This window comes from Miniopterus natalensis, chromosome 6, assembly GCF_054644295.1.
Source record: "Miniopterus natalensis isolate mMinNat1 chromosome 6, mMinNat1.hap1, whole genome shotgun sequence".
Taxonomy (NCBI): domain Eukaryota; kingdom Metazoa; phylum Chordata; class Mammalia; order Chiroptera; family Miniopteridae; genus Miniopterus; species Miniopterus natalensis.
In genome coordinates, this window is record NC_142086.1 from 33,614,816 (window position 1) to 33,638,066 (window position 23,251).

General features: G+C 45.2%; 1 pseudogene; it reads left to right on the forward strand.

Annotated features, from left to right (window-relative positions):
• The first annotated feature begins 8,838 nt into the window (after positions 1–8,838).
• LOC107523960 (small ribosomal subunit protein uS4 pseudogene) lies at positions 8,839–9,418 on the forward strand (annotated as a pseudogene).
• The last annotated feature ends 13,833 nt before the right edge of the window (positions 9,419–23,251 follow it).

Sequence of the window (23,251 nt, forward strand, 5' to 3'; positions counted from 1 at the left end):
AATTTATATTGGAATCTGCTTTTTGATTAAATTTTTTTTTTTTTTGACTAGGCAGAAAAGTCCCATTCTGCATCCATTTACACCCAATATATCTAAAAAACGTGATCTCACACATTCTTTAAAATATATTTTTCATAGTCTTTGAAGCTCATATGGTGGGGAGCAAGGGGAATTGCATTTTTTTTCTTATTTACACCTTAAGTTTCTTTATTCTCTTTTTAATTCCTGTAAGAAGTCAAGTTACATTCTCCAAAGAAGATACATAAATGGCTAATAAGCACACAAATAGATGTAAAATGCCACTAATTATTAGAGAAATGCAAATCAAACCCACAATGTAATACTGCTTCACATTCAATAAGATGGCTATTACCAAGTTTAAAAAAAGCAGGAAATAACAAGTGTTAACAAGGATATAGAGAAATTAGAAATTTGTGCATTGCTGGTAGGAATGTAAAATATTACAGACACTGTGGAAAACAGTATGGTGGATCCCCCCAAAATTAAACCTAAAATCACAATGTGTCCCAACAAGTCTTCTTCTAGGTAGAATTTTTCTACCCCAAAGAATTGGAAACAGGGACTTGAACAGATATTTGTACACTCATGTTCATAGCAGCATTATTTGAAGTAGCCAAAAGGTGAAAGCAACTTGAGTGTTCATTGACAGATGAACAGATAAACAAAATGTGGTGTATACAATGCAATGGAATATTAATCAGCCTTAAAAAGGAATGAAATTCTGACACATGCTACAACATGAGTGAGCCTTGAAGACATTATGCTAATTGGAATGAGCCAGGCACAACAGAGCAAATATTACACGATTCCAATTACATGAGGTTCCTGGGGCGGTCAAAGTCACGCAGAGAGTAGAATGTGGCAGCCAGGGGCTGGGGCGGGAAGAATGGAGAGTTGCCTACAAAGGCGTGGAGTTTCAGTTTGGAAAGATGTAAAAGTTCTGGAGACTGATGGTGGTGATGCCTGTATAACAATGTGAATGTACTTAATGCCGCTGAACTATACATTTACAATGATTAAAACAGTAAATTCTATGTTACCTACACACGTTATCATAGTTTAAAAAATGAAAAAGGTCAGGACTGCTGGGCAAACCTGTACTTTTCCCCACTGAGGCTTCTTCCTCCCTCAGGGACTCTCCCATCTCTCATCCCAGCTTCCTCTCTCTACCGTAGTTCTTTCTGCACTCTTCTCCCTCTTCCCCAATTACAAAACTTTCTCTAAAGACAGATTGATTCCATTAATGCTCCCCTGTAGGTATTTGGGCCAATATGATAGCTTTCCCTGGTGTACTTTCATTTTAAGACTTATCTCTAATTGTTTTTCCAGTGAAGGTGGCCATCTGGGACCCCCTAAGATCTCTGTGCTTTGACCTCTGTGCCTCTGCAGAGGACTGATGTGATGGCTATCGATTCAGTCGGGAAAATGGAAGTCATTGTAGGTACTTCAAGCAAAGAGCAATTTAATATAAGGACTAAAGTTTCCAAGTTATTGGAAGAGGAGCACAAATGGGGTGAGAGGAGCCCAGTCAATCTCTCCGGCCCTAGAGGAGCCTACCTGCTTCCGAGCTCACAGGACTCGCACCCAAGCTGCCTGAGTGCTCAGTCGCTCTGGAGGCATCCTCTGTAGCCCTGCAGGAGCCCACTGCTGCCAGCAGCACTTCTGCAGAGGTTGGTATGAGCCTGCTGCCATCCAAGCTGGAGCCAGAAAAGGAATCCCTCTATCTGCCTCCTGCTCATGCACATGCCTCCCATGGGCAGAAAAAAACTGCAACCCTGCTGGCAGGGGAATCTGAGAAATGTAGTTTGCAGGTTTCTAGCCCTGGTGATCTAGGGAGCATAGGAAAGCGGGCGCTGAGCAGGCAATATGTGGCACAGACCCGGTGTTGTTTGGGAGTTGAAGTGAGCACCTTCATACAGACAGTTTGATCCCTGAGGAGACAGCCTCAGGCTCCGGAACAGTCACATCTCCCAGGTCGGACAGACCTGTTTTACTGGCTCTGGGATCTGGAGCAATATTAGCAGTAGTCATTTACCAAGCCACTTCAGAAAGCCCAGGACTCTGCAAAGTGTTTTAAGCCTCACACCACCAAGCCTGTAAGTAGGTTTTATGATTCCCATTTGCAGATGAAGAAACTGGGGAGGGGGGCAGGTCATATGGGAAGCAGGGATTCAAACCCAGGTGTGGAAAATTCCTCTCCTGCTGGACTCTCCCGGCTTCCACTTCCAACTCGCAGGCTTGCTGGGGAGTAGATGAGATAGATGCTGGATGTGCCCTTCCCGTTTCATGTTTCTATCCCTTATCCTCACGGCTCACCATTAGCCCCTGTTTTTAGTGAGCACCTCTGAGGACACCATGCACGGTGTGGTCTCCTTCACACCATGGTCTGCGCAAAGAGGGTGCTGGCCCATACTGCTGAGGCCTGCTTCTGGCAAATGGACCCTGTCCTGGACTGCAGAGGGAAGTCAGAAGACTTGGAGTTGTTTCTGCTGCTGGGTGACTTTTTTGCATTGTAACCTGTATTAGTTTCCCATGGCTGATGCAATAAATGACCACAAACCCGGTGACTTAAAACAATAGAAATGCGTTCTCTCACAGCTCTGGAGGCGGGAAGTCTGACATCAAGGTGTCAGCTGGGTCATGTTCCCTCCAGAGGCTCTCAGGGAGAAGCCTTCCCTGCCTCTTCCAGCTTCTGGTGGCTCCAGACATTCCTTCCCTAAGGCCACCTGAGTTTAACCTCTACCTCACTTTTCCACAGAGCCCTCTCTTCTGTATCTATTTGATCTCTTTCTGTCTCTGTCATTTAAGGCTACTTGTGATGGGATTTAGGGCTCACCTGGCTAACCCAGGATGATCGCCTCCTCTCAAGATCCTTAACTTAATCATCTCTGAAAGACCGTTTTCCTGAATAAGGTAATTCACAGGTTCCAAGGTTTGGGATGCAGTCACATCTTTGGGGACATCATTCAGCCCGCTACCCCGCCCTCTCTCAAGGGAGAAAGGAAAATGCAAGGAGGAGCTTTCTGCTTCCTCCTCTCAGGAGCACATCTTCGTGTCTGGGCCTTTCTCCTTCATTCTGTAGCATTTTTCCTCCAGTATCTTCTGGTCAGTGCCAAAAAAAAAAAAAAAAAATCAGAAATCTTGAGGATACACTAAACAGGGAAATATTTGCAAATGCAGCTTTTTGGCCTTCTTTGGTTGGGCAACATTAATAGACTCTGTCAGGCCTTATTTCCAGTTCAGGCAACACAACATTCCTGGTCAAAAATTCCTTTACAGTCCTCACTTCAAAGAAACTACTCAAAAGAGTCTTTCTCCTCTCTGGCCCTCTGCCTGCACAAAACAGGCAAGAGAAGCTTCTTCAGCTAACTTGCTCCCTGCTGGCGTCTTCTTTCTGGGCCTTATTTCATTAAAAAGCTTCTTCAGTGCTCTTCTCCCCCATTCCTGAATCATATCACATCAGTCCCTTGCAAGAAATTAACATTCAAATTTCCTATTTCCTTCCTCCCAGATTTCCAACCCGCCCCCCCCGCCCCAACATTCACATTTTCATCTCTCGCCGTCTTCCCAGGCTCTCATTAATAACAGCATAAAACACAAGCGTTGGACGACTCGGTGATATTTTCCTGGCCCAGGAAGAAAGGGGGTGATTACTCTTGATTCCAGGCAGGATTTGGGAGGAGCTTCCACTCTCCGAAACCTCAGTGGAAAGAAGACCAGCAGGCTCAGCCCTGTGCTGTCTCCACCTGGAGCAAGTGAGTGGACCTAAGTGGGGCCCATTCCCTGTGAAACAAGACTGGCAGGTCCTCACGCAAGTTGGCTCCAGATCTGAAGCAGGGGTTCCTTGCAGTGTCACTCACCATCTGGCAGACACTCTCATTCACTTCGTACTGGGGATCTGGCCTTCTGTTCTCCAAACACCATTTGAGTAGCTTCTATTTGTACAGTACTTCCAGTTTTGCAGAACTTCCCATGTAGATTCCTCTTCCATCCTGAAAACAAACCAGTGATGCAGTTAGCTGGTATCACTGAATTCATTTTACAGATAAAAAAAACCTGTGGTTTTATGGTTTGTACCAAGTCAACAGCAGGTAAGCGGCAAAGCTAGGATCCCAGTGCAGGAACTCTGGTAATGAGGGCAGTTCGCCTTCTGCTCCTGACCTTTTGTCTTATTCTGTTTTCCCCTCTTTTTCTTTCTTTGTCTTTTTACCTTCCCTGTTTATCTTCCTCTCTAGTCTAATTATTTCTGCCCATTCTCCTAGCCCTGAATTTCCACACTGGTTTCACTATTTACTAACTGGGTGACCTTGGGCACATTTCTTACCAACGGTGTGAATTTGGGCACATTTCTTGACCTCTCTGAGTTTTAGTTTCCTCATTTGAAAACAGGGATAATTCTGACTTCCACACAGGGCTAGGGTGGAGGTTTAATAAGAGTAGAGAGAGGCATATAGAGAAAGAGAGGGAGTGAGGTAGATAGAGTAAAAGAGAGAGAGAAAATAATAGTCTGGGGCACTCGGTTGACAGTCAGTAAGCATTTCCTTCACTTTTTAATATTGTGGACACCTGGCTAGAACTGTACACTTTTGTCCCCTGTGTCATCCTTATCACATAACTGTTGGATTTGATTTATCAGGAGAGTCTGGCTGTGCCTCCGTGACTATGAGCTAGAGCCCGATACATGTGGTGGAGTGATTAATAGCAGCCTGTCTCCAGAGCTCTGAGGGCGTGAGTGACACTCATTGCCCTGGCTTCACCTCTAATTCTGTATTGTCATACGTGGCTGTTTGGCCCGATAGAGGCCCTGTGGTCCTCAGCACAGCGTCTGGCTACAAGCCCTGGATTTCCTGAGTCACCAAGACAGATGCTCTGAGTGGAAAAGGAAAGGATACAGGGCGATGGCATTCACCCAGAGCTGGGTGTGAGCACAGGGTGTGTGTGCAGCGGCGCTCCATCCCTGACTGATCTCAGCCCTGGACAAAGTGTGAGCCGGAGAAGGCGCAGCAGAGACATGCCTGTGTGGGTTTCACCCCCATTCCAGCAGTGCCATTGTCTGGTGCTCTCCCAGTGAGAAATTCATGGTTGAGACAGCATGCCTGGAAATGCAAGAGCCCAAGGGTGCTGATTTGCTTTCGGACGTTCTAGTTGCTGACCACCCATCTTCTGTAAATGAGATAGCATTATTTTGCAAAACCAGCTACTTACCTACTTCTATTCTGCAGATATCTGACTGCCTCAGCTAAACAGAATGGGATGTATCATCGTTACCTGCTCAAGTTAGGCTTTTCTTCCGCCACCTACGTGTCTGGAGCATTGTTGTCTGTGGCTGGAAATAAACCTTGAGGCAGAGCATTCACTGATTCTGTTCAAAGGAAAAGGCAGCAGTGAATATGTCTGTTCTTTCCCAAGCCAGTCAGTTATCAACTTCTGCAACAGTACTTCTGGTAATCAGTTAGGAATGGGGAGGCCAGGGTCCTGGTCAGCTGGGCCAGACTCCCTGATGTCAGCCTAGCACCAGGGTTGGAGAAAACCCACAATTCCTGTTTGAGATTATACAGTTGGATGCTGTTTCTCTTGGCTTCAACTATAAAGGCTGGTGCCCAGAGCCAATCTTTGGCAAACTGAGAAGTATGAAGTTTGTTTCCCTCTAAGATTCCCAGCATCCCTCTCAATCACTTTTCCTCTTTATTCCTTTCCAAGTTCCCTAGGACTTCCCCCTTCCTGTACCTCATCCACATGCAAACTCTGCAAAGATCTGAGCCACACTATATGTGTAGGTGGCTGATCATGTCTAGAGCAGTGCTTCTCAGCTCCACAGCATGTATGACCCTTCTGCAGTGCTGAAATTCAGATTCCTGCTTTGGGTGGGGTCTGAGACTCTGTTTCCTACATGATCTCGGGTGAAGCTGATGCGGCTGGACCATAGACCATGCTTTGAGCAACGCATTGGTGAGACCTCCAGTCCTTCCCTGTGTTTCTCCGTTACTCCTGCACTACCACACTCACAACACTTCTGACACCAGATGTATGGGTTTCCCCCACACCAACCAGTTCTCTGCAACACTACCTGTATGCCCTACAACTTAACTCAATTCTAACACTATCTACCTGGAGAGAGAGTCAGATACCACAGGTGAAGGGCTCAGTCCCACAAGTTTGCCCCCTCCACGCTTCAGATGCCAAATGCAAGTGGTGATAGGTCCCCAGGCTACCAAGACTTCCGTCAGACTTGGTTACAAATCCGAGGTTCCCATGACCTCCTTCCCCTTGGGTTCAATATTTTGCAGCTAACAGAACTCAGGGAGACACTTACTTATGTCTACCAGTTTATTAAAGGGTATGATAAGGGATGCAGATGCACAGCCAGATGAAGCAAGGTGTAGGACAGTCTTGAGCACAGAAGCTTCCATCCCAGTGGAGTTGGCATGTGTCACCTTCCGATACATGGATGTGTTCACCCACCTGGAAGCTCTCCAAACCCCATACTTTTGGGATTTTATGGAGATTTCATCATGTAGGCATGATCAGTTATTAACTTCACTTCCAGCCCTTTTCCCCATTCTGGAAATGAAAGGTGGGGCTGAAAATTCCAAGTTTCTAGTCCTGGCTTGGTCTTTCTGGTTACCAGCCTCCAACCAGGAGCCCATCCAGAGTTGCCTCAGTAGAATAAGGGATGCTCCTATTGCTCTTGTCACGTAGACATTTACAAGGATTTCAGGAGCCCTTGTGAGGGTGGAAATACATATATATATTGGCCTCCACCTTATATTGGCCTTCCACAATATATATTGCCCAGTGCTACTGGGCAGGGATTGGGCCCAGAGTGGGTCTTCCTCAGGCCAACTGGTTGTATGTGGGTTCTTGATTTCATGCAGGAAAGATTTCACAGCACAACTCCTGGTGATTTTGAGAGTATATTTATTAAAGCTGGGGACAGTGAAACAAAGGAAGGGCTTAAGGTAGAAGAAACAACAGGAGAGAGCCTAGAGGGGCTGCTGTGGCTCTCTAGAAACATTATAGGAAAGAAGTGATCCATGCTGGGCTGCATGAATTCACTGAGAAGTAAAAGTCACAGTGACAGAAGTGAGCCATGGTGGGGCTGCTATTAGCTCACTGGGAAGTCAGAGAAAATGGGGCCTTGTAGACAGGTTCAGGGTATAAGCCTGGATGAGCTGATGCTGCCTGCTGCTCCCCTAGTTGCAAGTCTCATGGGGGCTGTTAGAGTTTAGGAGAAAAGGAGCGGAGGTACAAGGTGTGGGCATGCTCTAGTGAGAGTGCGCCGTGGCGGGTCCTTTGTCTTGAGGCTTTTTATCTTTCTTCAGCTGGTGGGAGTCCTAGGGTAGGTCTCAGGGGAGGGTCTTAACAGAATATCTATTAGCTTTCCAGGTGTGTCCTTCATTATGTTGATTCATCAAACTGTGCATATAGAGGGGTCAGGGTTATTTTCTGGTTAGTTTTATTTTTAAAGAGTGTCATTGAAGAGGGACCCGACTGAGGCAGGTCTGCCCTGAGACAGTCTGGGGTGTGTGAACCATTTGCTCCTCAGTGTCCTTGGTTAGGGAAGACAAAACCTTGTGATTCATTAGCTGACTGTAAATTGCTCAGATTATTTGGCCCTGTTTAATTATTTTGTCTCAGTTTCCCTTATTCCACTTGTCAAGGAATTTCCCTAGCTTCTCACTATCCTGCCTCATTAGTAGCAAAGCTTTAAACTAACCCTAAGGAGAGAGAATGGAAATGGAAATTTCCCTCCTTTGTCTCCTTTGTTTAGGAAAGTGGGTGTGCTTGTATGTGCTCATATTTTCCATATTTCCTAGTAAATAGCTATATCCTTGTGCTCTTTTCAGATCTTGCACAATGATTGGTTTGCTTGATCAAAATTCTAAATTAGTTGCTCAAGTATCAGTTCCCATTGATGCATAGTCATGATAAATATAATTTTCACTTTTGGAAATGTGTCTTCTGCCAAAATACCCTGATCTCTCATTTTGGTAAAGATCAATCAATCAGACTGAAATTAAGTTTCTTCATATTTTTCTACTGTGTGGGGGCAGGGATGAGTAGGGAGAAAGCCAGAGATGGAGCCAGAGGAGATGGCTCAGCTTGTGTCTATGCCTTTACCCACCCCTGCAAGTCAGTGCATCTGGTGAACTGTCAGAAGAAAGGATTTGCCTGAGAAACTGAAGAGCCTGCAGATGGGAACTCATCTTCAAGGCAGAATCCCACTAATCAGTCAGACTCAAGACCAAAACCTTAATTCTCAGTAACACAGGCGGGTCCTCATCCCAGCCTTCTACTGACTTGATATTCAGGTCATTGGAGAGAGAAAGCTGTGTGTGAATACAAAAAGCTATTTTCATGAATGATTCTCCAAGAGATTAACCTGGTGCCCTTTTAACAGAATGTTATACATAAAAGAGAAGATCAACTTCAGGATCTCCCCATCTCCATTGCTCTAGCCGGGTTTCTCCTGGAAGCTGAGCCATGCCTGCGGGGGGTGGCAGACGTGGCCAGCAAAGGTAGTAGCAAAGCCTTTGAAATTTAGGAGCCTTGCCTGGAGCCCAGGAGGGCAACAGGGCAGGGAGAGAGGGGTACAGAGTGGGGAAGGCACAATGGACCCATGTGGGGAGCTAAATGATTTCATTCATATGAGACAAGCTCTCTGCAGCCTTCCAAGAATATTAGGTAAGAGGTGACTGTGGAAGGGGATTTTCCTGGGGGGCTGAGGTTTTGCATTTCTGGTAGAAATAAAAAGCTAGGGCTGCTCTCTCTCAGTTACCCGGGGCTGTGCTTAGGTGCAGAAGGAGAGCAGCCAGTATGCCTGTGGCCCAGAGCTGGGTTTGTTGCAAGACCTATGTGACCCCGCAGAGATCCTTCGAGAAATACTGCATAGGCCAAGAGCTGAAACTGATCGGAGAGTATGGGCTCCAGGAGAAATGTGAGGTCTGGCGGATCAAATTTACCCTGGCCAAGACCCATAAGGCTGCCCGTGAGCTGCTGACCCTACGAGAAAGACCAATGGCGTCTGTTGGGAGGCAATGCCCTGCTGCGGCGCCTCAAGCACATCAGGGTGCTGGACCAGGGCAAGGTGAAGCTGGGTTACACCCTGGGTCTGAGATCGAGGATTTCTTGGAGACGCGCCTGCAGACCCAAGTCTTCAAGCTGGGCTTGGCCGAGCGCATCCACCATGCTCGCATGCTGATCCGCCAATGTGACATCAAGGTCCACCAGCAGGTGGTGAACATCCCGTCCTTCATTGTCCGTCTGGTCTCCCAGAAGCACATCAGCCTCTCCCTCCGGTTCCCGACTTGGGGGTGACCACCCGGGCTGTGTGAGGAGGAGGCACAGCCGGAAGGGCCAGGACGGGGCTGGAGCTGGTAACTGCGGCGAGGATTAGGCCCCCTCATTTAGCGCCTAGACTGTTGCAGTGTCTAGTTTTCCAGTCAGATAATGAAACAGATCAACACTTTAAAACAAACTAACTAACAAAAAAGCCTAAGGCTGCGAACCTAATTTCTTCAAAATCCCATGTGTTCAGGCCTCCATTCTGTGATTCAAAAACCGAACATAAGACATGATGAATGGTTAGGGGTCTACACACAGGTGCCCGTCACAGCAGCTCTGGCCTTGTCTGCTCTTTCTTATGGGGCTCCGTGTATCATGTCACTCAAGGAAAGGGTCCCAGGGCAAAATCCCGAGCAAGGTGCTCCCCAAGGGCCTGGGCAGGACCAAGGCCCTACAGCTCTTCCATAAGGAAGAAATAAATGGTGAGCCCTGTGATTAGGTTTAGGAACAGGGCTTCTCAGAGCCAGGGCCAGGCCAGGAGAAGCTGTGGCCAGGGAGGGAACTCCTAGAGTCTAGGCACTTCACAGTGCAACAACATTCCGTGCTGACAAAGTCCACTCCCCTGTACACACCGAAGCCATCAGGACACTCTGCGGCTGTGGATCCTTGAGGTGAGTGCTGAAGTCCCTGGAGGAAATGGAGGTAGGCAAGGCCCCAGACCTCGCAGGCTATTTTAAACCAGGAATGAAGAAGCTCTTGCTCACATTCTTAGCTTTGCAGTGTTTAAATTCAGACCCCATCACCAGCTGGCATCAGCAACTATCCATGCCCCCAGGGGAAAAGTCCATTTCTAAATTAACCAGAACCCAAATCAGAGACCTCATTCTACCATGATTGAAATGTTCCGAGTAATGGGATTTTAAGTAAATTAGCTATTCATCATGGAAGCGGTATTATAGATAAATACCATACCTCATTGTGATTCTAAGCTGTCCACCAGTCATCTCCTTGCAGGAGAAAAATAGAAGAATTAATGTGGTTCTGAACAGTGATCTGCTTAATGATTTCAAGGTTTTTATCTGGAGAGGGTTTCAATAAACTACTTTAAAAGAAGTGGAATGCAAAAAAAAAAAAAAGTGTGTGAAGGGCTTGGATAATTGCTGAAAGTTTGGTTCTTTAGAGCTGGAAATCAACAAAAAGTGTGAATGTTATGGAAAGATTTTTGAGTACTTATTCAGGAGAAACTAAATAGAAAATCAATCAGGAAAATTAAAAATTCATAAATCCAATTGCTTCTAATTGGCTCAGAACATAGTACAGAATTCAAAATGTTTACTTATGAACAGCTCTGTCTCTTACAATTATGGAAAGAGTATTTGGGTTACTCTTTTCTCTTCTATCAAATAGAATTCATAAAGGCCAAAGCAACCCTGCAAATGATTCAAGCTGAAAAACTCTTCATTATGGTCATTTATGGAGAAAATCCTACTAAATATTAATCAAGCTAGGAAGAACATATTTTTATTTCAAATCTTTAATTTTTTATTAAGCCCCTACTATGAGCAAATTAGCTATGATTCTTGAGAACTCACACTTTAGAAGAGGAAACAAATGAATGCCTAATTAACCTTAAGACAAGTATTGGTGCAATAAGGGCTTAGTAATAGAGATATCACCACATACTACAGGAAGAGAGAGGGACACAGATTATTTTAACTAAGAAGATCTGCAAAGGTTTATCGGGGGTAAGACGACATTCTACCCAGAGAGAACACTTGAAGCAAATGTCCAGTGACAATGGGAGCTAAGCTTGGGGAAAGCAGGATATTTTATTATAACTTAGAAGAACATAATATTTATATATAACACTGTAATCTCTTCCTCTCCATCTCAAACTTTGGTGGGTACCCATAATTTATGCACTACCCTCATTTCTCTTGCTAGGATGAAAATTTCCCAATAAACATACGTTTTTAAGTGTTACTGACTTAATAGGTTATCCCTCCCAAAGGGTACTTGCTTTCTTAAAAAATTTTTTAAATTTTTTATTTTGTATTTGTTTAAGGTACAGAAGATCTCAAGATAGGGAAGTAGTCTCGACTGAAGCAGTAAGAGCAACTTTAAGAAGCTTCTAACCCACTTTTCTTTATCATGAGCATTTTCAACATTCCAAAGATCGCTCAGTGTTTGTTTTCAAAATGGGCATGGGGAAAAGACCACATTCTGTTCTAAGGTATTAAACTTTCTCTGATGGAGGAATTTCAGGCACCTGTGTGAAGATAGTATTTTCAGGTGGGAAGATTTACCCAAGAAGATTCCTTGGGAGTTACTTTAGTATAGTGAGAGGAGCACATGATTTAGAGACACAAATACTGGGTTTCAGTCCCAGCTCTGCCTCTTGAAGCATTAAGTCTGGGGCAAGCTACTCTGCTTCTCAGAGACTAGACTTCCAAGTGTGCGAACTGGAAGCGATCGGTGATTATTCCCAAGCCCAGATTAGGGTACAGCATCCCCTCAGATCACAACAGAAGGTGGCAACTGATTTCACCTGAAAGCAAAGTCATCCCTAGTACAGGATGCAGCAGAAGCGAAGGACGCTGGTGGTCATCAGAGAAGCTGCGTGTTTAGACCATGAGGACCTCGTGTCCTTCTAGTCAGAAAAACTCAGATCCCTCTCCTACTGCTCTACTGACTCCCATACCCTTCTCTTCCCAACCAGTTTCTCCTAGCTGAATTGGTCAGCTTTCAGCTCTTAGAGGAAACTTATTTCTTGCCGGAGGCTTTCTCTCACCCATCCAAGCAGGTTGGGTCTTATATATTCTCACTCTCAAGGCAACTTCTAATTTACTAGCTGTCAGTGTTTATATTCCTTGCTAGACTGTAAGATTCACAAGGGTATCAGATCAATATGGTTTACTGCCTGGCCCTTAGTAGGTGGCCTTAAATATCCTTGAGTGAATTAATAACGAAAAGGGAAAAAGAAGAAAGGGAGGGAGGGAGGAAGGGAAGGCAAGCCCTGTTCAAATAAATTCTATCATAACCAAATAGACCATCTAGAGGACTGAGGATGCTGTGTTCAGGCTGGTGTGCCAGCTGCTAAGGAAGAATTAGGAGTCACTGCCATTAATATGCTATGATCTTTCTGAAAAAACGAAAAGGCAGCACCAGGGCCCACTCATTATTACATATGTCAGCTTTGCTTTCTGCGCTATTCTTGCTAACGTTTAAATGCCAACATCACAACCCTGGGGCCTCATGAACTGCACACAGTAAATCCCCGTGAACTGACATTCTTCTGCTGCTCAGCAGAGAACTTCAGAATATCTTTCACTTGCTTTGCAAACTGGACGTCTTGTACTAAGTATGGTAGATGAACGTTTTAAGACTTCAAAAATTACAAGAGTATTCCATCAGAAGACATTCTGCTTCTGTTTGCAATCAAAAATATTTTATAGGATCTAAGAGTGGAGAATGTGAACTATGTCTTTTATTTTTGTCTCGACTTGAGAGAAGATTCCAGCAGGGCGTATAGTGGGGTTAGAGAGAGGTAAGGATGTGATGATAGGGTGCATTGGGACTTGGCATTCAGTTCAATGCAGAGAATATCTATTGAGCACTTATTGGATTGAGTGGTTCAAAACAATACCAAGTGCCAGACATATATTAGTAATTAAAATGTTTTGTGCAATTATGGTGCTAGGTAATGAACAATCTCACTCAATCCTTTTGGCTCTATAGTTGGTATTGTACTACTTTTTTCTTAACTTCACAGATGAAGAACCAGGGTTATACATGGAGAAAAAGAAAAAATAAAAACAAAATAAAATTATGCCCAAAGACACATAAACATTAAGTGGTGAGGCCAGGAATCCAGCCGGCCAGTCTGTGCTCTTAGTTTTGCTGGGAGGGACAGGGCCCCGTGCAAGTGAGACGGCAGAGATATCATGAGGAGACACAGTCTCTATCGCTGAGAACCTCACAGTCCACCAAGATGACTCAGAGCAAGAACCCAGATTCTGTCATATTTCTTATACTTCTTTGTAGTCATAGAGTTTTCCTTTGGAATTGGAGAGAAGCCTATTTCACCTTGTACCTGCCATCCCTACAATGCCTTCTGCCCGTGTGATCCTGCCACCGTGAGGCCACCACCAATTGGACCAAATTACAGAGAAAGGACACTTTTAAAAAAAATCCTCACGTGAGGATTGATTTTAGAGAAAGAGGAAGGGAAAGAGAGAGAAACATCGATTGGTTGCCTCCTATAAGTGCCCCAACCAAGGATCGAACCCAAAACCTAGGTATGTGCCCTGATCAGGAATCAAACCCACAACCTTTTGGTACATGGGACGATGCTCCAACCAACTGAGGCACTCAGCCAGGGTGAAAGTACTTTCTAGGCAGAGAAAAGAGACTCTGAGAAGTCACTGAGCTAATATTTTTCCAGGAGCTGAGATAAGAGTGGTATGGGGAGAAAATGAGAGAGAGAGAGAGAGAGAGAGAGAGAGAGAGGCTCAAAGCTAGACTGAAAGATGTTATCTAACCCTGCGGCCCAAGAACTTGGCACCCTTTAAAAGTTTGTTCTTTAAATATTTACTTGGCATTTGTTTAACTGAGAGGCCAAGCTCTGCCTGGAAAAGGGCAGAAGAACTGGCTGTGCTCATTTGCTCCACTGTCCTAATTTTGCTCTGAACCCAAACATCGTGTACAACTTAGCCAGGCGGAGGTAGCTGGGACCTCCCTACTTCATAGTGTCCCTCTCCACAGACCTTGGATCGGGCCCCAGCCATCATCTATTTAATTTCCGGTATACCCCTTGGGGATCGCCTTCTCTCCCCAACATTCCTGAGTCAAAATTTCCCGGCTCAACTTCCCCCACCCACTCAGTCTTAATCTTTCCAAAAACACGCAGTAATCTCTAGTAGGAGACATTTCTCTGGTAACAATTTGGTGCCTGGATATGTTTTTTTGTCTCTACAGAGGCGCCCCCAATGGAATTGCTCCAGGCCTGTCCTTAGCCTGTCTCTGAGGTAAGGATAGGTGAATTGGAGAGTGTCGAGTTCATGATCACACGGAGGGCTGACCTAAGGTGTTGGGAGCCATTGGAGGGCTTTACACGGAGTGATGAGGCTTATGGTCTAAGCTGACTACCCTGGAGGCAGTGGATGGAACCCCGCACAGGCCACCATTGGTGGGTCTGGAGAACTGAGCATGGGGAGAGTTGGAGGGGGTAATATTAGTACCTGCTAATTTTAAGTCTGCCCAAGTCCCCAACCTTGTTTCCCCTCCCCTCCCCTCCCCTCCCCTCCCCTCCCCTCCCCTCCCCTCCCCTCCCCTCCCCTCCCCTCCCCTCCCCTCCCCTCCCCTCTTTCTTTCTTTCTTTCTTTCTTTCTTTCTTTCTTTCTTTCTTTCTTTCTTTCTTTCTTTCTTTCTTTCTTTCTTTCTTTCTTTCTTTCTTTCTTTCTTTCTTTCTGTAATCACCATTGTCATTGTGGTTACCTTCACTCATGAGGTGCAGGGCCCAGTACAAAGTAAAAATGCAGAGCCTCTTGCTTATAAATTACTAAGAATTTCAAGGACAGGGGTGCCTTTCTGAGCAAAGGGCTATGGGATGGCATAGGTCACACACCCATGAAGCTGCCCTGCTGGTAGTCACACCTTCTCTGTCCTAGTACTTTCCACTATGGCAGCTCAGCTATTCCGTTTCAACTTCTTTGATTCTTTGTTGACTCTACTCTACTTCTTCTGCTTTTTAGTGTCCACTTACTGACTTCTTTCTGTGTGTCACTTGGCCTCTGTCCTGCTACTGGTTGATGATTTTCTCTAAATGTCTCATTTTCAGAGCCCTCATAAGAGAGGGTCTGATAGGTTGAAATACTATCTAGTAGAGATCATTTTTGTTGGGAAGAACCTTAGCAGTAATTAAAGTCAAAGACATAGGCTGACCTTCACTCAGTTATACACTCCTGGCCAGGATGGCAAAAGCAAATGGACAAAAGGGGGTCCTGGGTGGGGCATTCACACATGTACAGTTGTAGACTCCTCTTCAATCAAAAATCTAAGGTCCTTGTATAGCCTCTAGAACTATAAAGAATTATAAGAAACTTGATAGACTCTTTCTTCCTCCACCATAGGTTTGTAAACTTATTGGGGAGAAAGGAGATAAAAACCCAAGTCATGCTGTGAAGTGCCTCATAGGATTGTATGAGAAATGTACCTCACCGGTTATGCGCACCCCCTGCCCCTGCCCTCCCAGTGGTAGCTGGGGATTCAGATACCCATGTTATATTCCTGTCCCCACCACTTGATTGTCACTTGTGTTTGGGAACATTCTTTTACTTCTCAGTGCCTCAATGTTCTTGTTTATAATATTACAGCAATAAAAGTACAGTCCAGACCTCAAAGAGTTTTATGAGATTATACGAGATCATCTATTCCTGGCGTGGTAAATAATCTGGCCTAATATTTTCTACCATAAATATTTCTCTTCCTTGATTCTTAAATTTCTTCTTCCCTTCTTGGACAGCCAAATCATATCCCCCTCTGTCCAGGAGGCCCATGATCCTTTCTGCTCCTGTAGTTCTGCTGAGAGTATTTCCACCACTTAGTGTGTCCTCCCTTCCCTTCCCTTCCCTTCCCTTCCCTTCCCTTCCCTTCCCTTCCCTTCCCTTCCCTTCCCTTCCCTTCCCTTCCCTTCCCTTCCCTTCCCTTCCCTTCCCTTCCCTTCCCTTCCCTTCCCTTCCCTTCCCTTCCCTTCCCTTCCCTTCCCTTCCCTTCCCTTCCCTTCCCTTCCCCTTCTCATTTAACCCTGACCTGTCTTCACAGCCCACCCTAAGTCCCAAGACATTCATGCAACTTTCCTTGATTATTTCAACTCACATACGAAGACTCACAGAACAAAACCAAGTGTCAAAAAGACTTAGTCCTCAGAGTGTAGCCCCTTTTTACAGCTCAGGAAACTGAGGCTGACAAAGCCTAACTTTTCTGTCTTTCCTGATCTCCTATTTACATCACTCATCTGTGTCATCCGTCATAGCCCTCAATCATCCACTGCCTCTGTTCCTCCTCCTTGTCTTCATAGCTACTCATCTTAGCATTCAGATCTCAGCTCCTATGACTCTTTCCCAGCCTTCCTTTCCCCAGAATAGATCAGCCCTACAAGCTATCCTTTCTCATAGCTACTCATTCTTCCCCTTGGAAAGCTTCATCAAAGAACAATTCAGGAATTACTGCTGAGTTAGTTGTTAATTGCCCATCTCCCTCATTGGATGAAAGCTTTAAAAAAAAAATCAGATATTTGCTGGGTACCTACTGTATGCACGGTGATGTGCTGGCTATTGGGGATTCAATGGTGAAATAGACAGATTTGGTCTCCACCTTCATGGATTTTCTTTAAAGCTAACAAATTAAAAAGTGAAAATAACCTTTTGGGAGCTCTCATGAACTGGAAATAGCTAAAGAAAATGAAAAGTATTGGAAATTGTATCCCCACTAAACTGAGACAGAATAGTGAAGTTATTTTTACAACCAAACATAAGCTAACACAAGTATTTCAAGTGCTCCAGGTAACATACCAAAGAAAAAGGTTTTCAACACGAAATATCACTTTCTTTAAGCTAGATTCTTCTTTCAAAGGCCAAGAGTCAACATTTACTCATCTTAGTTGTCTAAACCACTCTAATGCTTTGTTTTTTCCAGCTGTTTGTTTCATAAGAACAACCTAGCTCCCTATTACACAAGAGGCATGAACCCTGAGCACCTGAGCGGTTACTTTCTTTTGTAAACCAATCTGAGAGCAAACAAAACCCTTCATTTGAAGGTCAAGACTATCCTTCATCCTTTACTTAAAAAGAAATCAAGTCTTGTGAAATGGCACTAAATTATAAGCACACAAACCACTTAGAGTGAGACTAGTAATTTTATAGGCTTCTGATTGTCCACTTACAGAAACCACCTTCTGCTGGTCTGTTTGAAAATACTCTCCTTAGAGATTACAATGTTTATACCATCCTTTGAAAGTTAGGTTTCAGTTGGCATTTCTGCTTAGTATCTTGTAGGCAACTTAACATCAACAAGCCCCAAACTCGCCCAGCCGGGTGTGGCTCAGCGGTTGAGCGTCGACCTGGGATCCAGGCGATCAGGGTTCGATTCCTGGTCAGGGCACATGCCCGGGTTGCCGGCTCTATCAATGACTCTCACATCGTTGATGTTTCTATCTCTCTCTCTCCGTCTCCCTCTCCTTTCCTCTCTCTGAAGTCAATAAAGATGTATTAAAACAAAGCAAAAACAAAAAAAGCCCCCAATTCACTTATGATCCAGTAACTCTTTCTATTCTTACTATCTGTTAATGACACCTCTAAACCAGAAATCTGAGATTCAGTCTCTTATTCAAATACAAATCCCTGCATTTTTAACCAGTCATTGTGACAACCAGTCATTGTGACACACATTCTCAGACATACTCAAGTGCCGCTCCAGCTGATGATCCCCACTAAGAGAAAAGTCCATACTTCTTAATATGGTCTACAAAGTCTTCCTTACCTCTACCTAGACTGATGGCCTTCTGCCCTCCTCCCACACACTTGGTTCTCTGTCAACAGTTACTGCTGAGCTGTGACATCTCCTCCAACTTCCTCACCCAACTAACTTCTCATCCTTCAAGATTCCCTTCAGGGTCTCCTCCTTCCAGAAGCCTTCCTCGGATATCCTTCACTTTGTCCCTCTTTGCCCCCTCCTCTTGCCCGCGCTTACTCCAGCACTGATTGGACCAGTGCTTCTCCTCTGTGCACATCGCAACCTGGAACACTATCCTAAGACTGATCAAATTACAATGACCTGTGCATTCTTTACTGCTCCACTAATGTTCCTTGAGGACAGTGTGGAAGAGACAGACAGCTGTACTTCTCAGGTCTCCCTTCAGGTAAAACTTGCTGTCTATAGTAGTGTATTAAGGCTGCTGAAACAAATTCCCAGGAACCAGTTGGCTAGACAACAGAAAGTTCTTGTCTCATAGTTCTGGAGGCTAGAAGTCTGAAGTCAAGGGGTCAGCAGGTGATGCTCTCTCCAAAGGCTCTAGGGTAGGATCCTCCTTGCCTCTTCCAGCTTCTGGTGGCTCCAGGTGTTTCTTGGTTTGTAGCTGTGTAACTCCAATCTCTGTTTCTGTCTTCACATGGCCTTCTCTTCTTCTCTGTCCCTTCAGCTCTTTTGTCCCTTATTTGGACACTTGCCATTGGATTTAGAGTTTACCTGGGTAATCCAGGATGATCTCACCTCAAAACCTTTAATTATATCTACAAAGACCCTTTTTCCAAACAAGGCCATAACCACAGGTTGTGGGGTCTAGGGGGTGGGTGTACCTTTTGGGAGGCCATTGGTCAACCCACTTTACTGTCCAACTGTGAAGAGTAGATTCAGCAAGTAAGTAGACTCTGGCCGTCAGCTGCTTCAGGGGCCGAGGGATCAGCTCCATGAAAGAGCCTCATTAGACTGATTGTAGAAAACTGGGGTGGGTCACTGAGAATTAGGTCACCTTGTCACCTGGCCTATGACAGGATGAATGGAAACATCCACAGCTAAATTCTATCTCCTTTACTTTCATTCCTTCATACTCACCACGACCCACTTTCTCTAGTTTCTTTCCATGCAAGGATTTGTCCAGAGCCTTTTAAACTCCTCACTGAATGAGACGTTGAGGCTGCTATAGGAGAAGACTAATAGATTCCCTTGTCCTTCTGGAGCCAACCCTCCTAATAAAGAAGATGGAGCAGTAAGAACCAGGCAGCGACGATTAAGTGCCAAGATGAATGGTAAGGAGAGGTGACAGCTTCAGAGAAGAAGCAAGGCTGGGCTCTGTCAGCCTCAATTTCCTGAGCTGTAAAGAGGGCTGCACTGAGGCCTAAGTCTTTTCAACACACCGTTGTGCTCTGTGAGTCTCCACATGTGGCTGAAATTACCCAGGAAATTCTAAGAAGGCCTCGGGACTTAAACTGGGATGCGAGGGACAGATGGAGCTTAAATAGGGGGAAGAAAGTGGGAACAGTCCAGCCTGAACTAAAGCATGGGGGCAGCAGGAGCATGGGCATCCTGAGGGAGACGGAGAGGATTTGCTGCCCTGGAGGGGGAAGGAGGGGAGAAATGGCTCAGGATTAACAGATAGACAGTCAGGGTCTGGGTGGGAAACAGGAGATGAGGTAAAGCGGGCGGGTGTGCAGGCCCTCAGCTGAGGCCCGTCTGTTAACAGTGTGGTCACAGAGCCATCGAAGGAGCTTCAGAAAAGGGAGGCGCGGGGGTTATAAAAGTGGTATTTGTTTTTTAAGAAAAGTATTGGAGACACGGTATAGGTACAGAAAGGTGAGTGACCAGAAACTGGACATCAACACAGGCCACTGTTGCGGTTGCCCAGGTGTGTGGCGTGATGGGACTTGGAATGAAGGCAGCAGTCGTATTAGAGACCCATCTGAGTTGTTGGGTTATTAATGTGAACTTTGAAGAGAGAGAGGAATCTTAAATAACCCCGGAGTTAAGATCCTGGGAAACACCTGGAAGTAGAAACACTTGGGAGTCAAGATTAAAAAGACCATGAGCCTGCTTTGGGACACTGAGTTGCAGTAATGTCAGGACATTCAAACAGAAATGCCCAGCTGTTTGTTAGAGATGCCTCATTGCGGCCTGTCACTGCCGCGGCATTGTCCTGTCACAGTCTGTCCTAATGGGCTGTCTCTCCATCGCTGCTGGGAAGACAGCTCCAGTTAACTCCACAAAGGCCTTCTCTGTCTTATCTTGAAGGTGACCTTTTCCTTAATTTACGATATCTACTCCTGCATCTTTTGGTGTGTTAGCATCCATTTCCCACTCTCTAGTGGCTGAGAGCCATGAGGGGCGCAGGACAGCATCTGATTGTTCACTGAGCACCAACTTTGTGCCAGGCACTGTGCTGGGCACTGGGCATCTACAGTGAGTAAAATAAACTTGATCCACTTTGTGGTGGGGAAGATAGCTGCCAAATGAGGGTGAGAGGAGTGTAAGAAAGGGCAACACTCTTAGGATATAAAACAGGAAGGTCTGAAGAAACCTGAGGGGCTATGGGAGGCTTTAAAAGAAACCACTTTGAAGTGAAGCCCTGAAGACACTTGGGAGTAATCCAGGGCAGGGCTGCAGGGCTGCATGACCCCAGGGACACCTTTCCCACTGCACTCTGGAGATGTGGAAGGAAAGGATCCAAAGGCTGGCTGGGAAATGTGGTGGGGGTGGGAGGCAGATGGTGGGAGGAACCCCTGAGCCGATCAGAGTTTAGATAGTGACTCATGCTAACTAAACTCATAAGGCATTAATAAATATAAACCAGCATAGCTGTTTGCTAATTTCATGAGAAATTAGAGTGTATGTCTGTCACACAGACTAGAGATTGACAGCCTTGAGGTGCTGACTCATGCTAACTAAGTTCCCAAGGCATTAATATATGCAGGCCAGCATGCCAGTTTGTTAAATTTCTGTGAGAAACAGTGTCAATGTGTCAGGCAGACCACAGATTGACAGCCTATCCTCTCCCTGCGTGGGGGCTCCCTGGGAAGCCAATTATCCCAGGGTTTCATGGTGAGCCTGGAATCAGAGGAAAGAGCAGTCAGTTACACAACCTGAGGACTCAAGGACTTTGGGCTCTGTGTCTGATGTGTCCAGCTCTTGTTGGGGACAGGCTCAGTGGATCTGTCAGGGGAAAGAGGCAAGGTGAGGGTCAGCCCACCATAACCTCTTTAGACTTCTCTGCTCCAAAGCTTATTAACATTCCCGATTCTCATTCCCTTCCTTTAAATGTGTGAATGCTACCTGTAGTTTGGGATTAACCCATTTATTGCGCAGCTTCATGCAATCATCCGTATGTGTTGATTTTGGTCATTGAACTCTAAGGGCACTCCCATTGTTCAGGTTCTTGGTGTCACCCTTCTGCTGTGCTCTACCCACTTTTACAAGCTAACTTGGTATCTTGGGTCATTGTAGTAACAGGTATATCTATGGTTTTAGGGCTAGCTGAATGTAAATCACCCTTCAACCAGGTAAAAAGCAGGATAGCTGTGGGGTATAAGTTAAGTCGTCTTGCCAACATACAAACTCACACCTCTTGACTTCTGTTTCACCCTCTCCCTGGTCCCTGTGCAGCCCTGGCTAAATGCTGCCTTGCCACCAGGCCTGACCTTCACTGATTCCTTTCAGTCTGGATACTTAGCATGGAAGGCAGAGTAATGCCTCCTCCTGGAACTCGTGGATATGAGCCTTCCATAGATGTGTGCAGTTAAGGATTTTGAAATGGGAAGACTGTTGTGGATTATCTGATCCCAGTGTATCACAAGGGTCCTTATCAGGAAAACAGACAGGACAGTGAGAGAAAGAGATGCAATGACAGAAGCAAGAGGCCAGAGAGAGATTTAAAGATGTTATTCTGCTGACTTTGAAGTTGGAGGAAGGAGATACACGCCAAGGAATGGGCAGCCTCTAGAAGCTGGAGAAGGCAAGGAAACAGACTGTTCCCTAGAGCCCTTAGAAGGAACACAGCCCTGCTGACATCTTGATTTGAGGACTTCCGGCATATAAAACCAGAAGGTGATAAATTTGTCTTGTTTAAAACCATTAAATTTTTATAATATGTTACAGCAGCAGTAAGAAACTGATACACTCAGTTTCTCCTACTTGGCAATGCCCATCTTGCTCTCTAGAGCCTCATCACTCCAGACACACCAGAGAGCCTATTGGTGGGAGACAAGGTACCCAGTGTTTATGCAGGGTGAGAGCTATGTTTGTCACAAGCAGTGCAGCATTAAAATCTTTCTTCAGCTCCTGGCTGCATACGCATATATGGTGATTCCACTCCCTAGGCCCAAATACAGGTGCATTGTCGCTGCCTGCACTGGTGCACAGCCCTCCTAGGATGCTGATGAAGGTGCTGGCTTACTTGGAAGCTAGTCATTCAGATCAGCTCTATAGGGGCCTCGAGCAAGATGGGAAATAAGTCCAAGATTCTCATCATGATGCAGGTTTCGTATGAAAAATGCACAATCAACCAACTGGAACAGGAAATAATTAATCAGAACATTACAGAGCAGTTAAGTATAATTAATTCATACAAAAGAATGTGAGTGTGCAGTTTTAGCTGCCAGAGTGATTTTATTCCCCTGCAAATTTAGTTCAAGATAAACAAACATCAGAATAATCTTTTCAGGTTTTCATGACTCATAGGTTATTTCCTCCTTTCTAGTTACAAAAAATATCATTAAGTGTATGAACTAACAACTCTAAGTTGATCATATTCTGGAGAGAGACCTCCTTGCTCCCGAGAAATGGGAAATTAACTCTGTCATATGTCACTTTCTACTGTGTGTGTGTGTGTGTGTGTGTGTGTAAGGAGGTGGTGCTGAATGAAAGCTAAAGGGAAATTTTATTTCTGCCCAAATATCTTTTTAAAAAAAATATTATTGATTTCAGAAAGAGGAAAGGAGAGAGACATCGGTGATGAGAGTCATTGTTTGTCTGCCCCTTGCACGCCCCCTGCTGGGGATCAAGCCTGCATCCCGGGCATGAGCCCTGATTGGGAATCGAACCGTCATCTCCCGGATCACAGGTCAATGCTCAACTGCTGAACCACTTTAGCTGGGCCTGCCCAAATATGTTAAAATCTAAGCAAAATGCATAAAAATTATATTGTGAAAACACCATCTGAGAGAGGGACTTAACTCAAGGGTAAACTCATTGATACTGGTGGGTTTTCCTTTCCTCTTACCTTTTTTCCCTAGAGCTGGGAGCTCTTTATAAGGAAAGAGGTGGAAAATGTAGGGCCACCTGAGCTGGCTGCAGCAGCGGTGTTATTGCTCTTTTCTCCGTTCCCCCATCAGAGTTGGGATATTCAAAAGGCCAAAACGACAGGCCCCTTATGTTGAGGTGGAAAAAGTCATCATGCAAC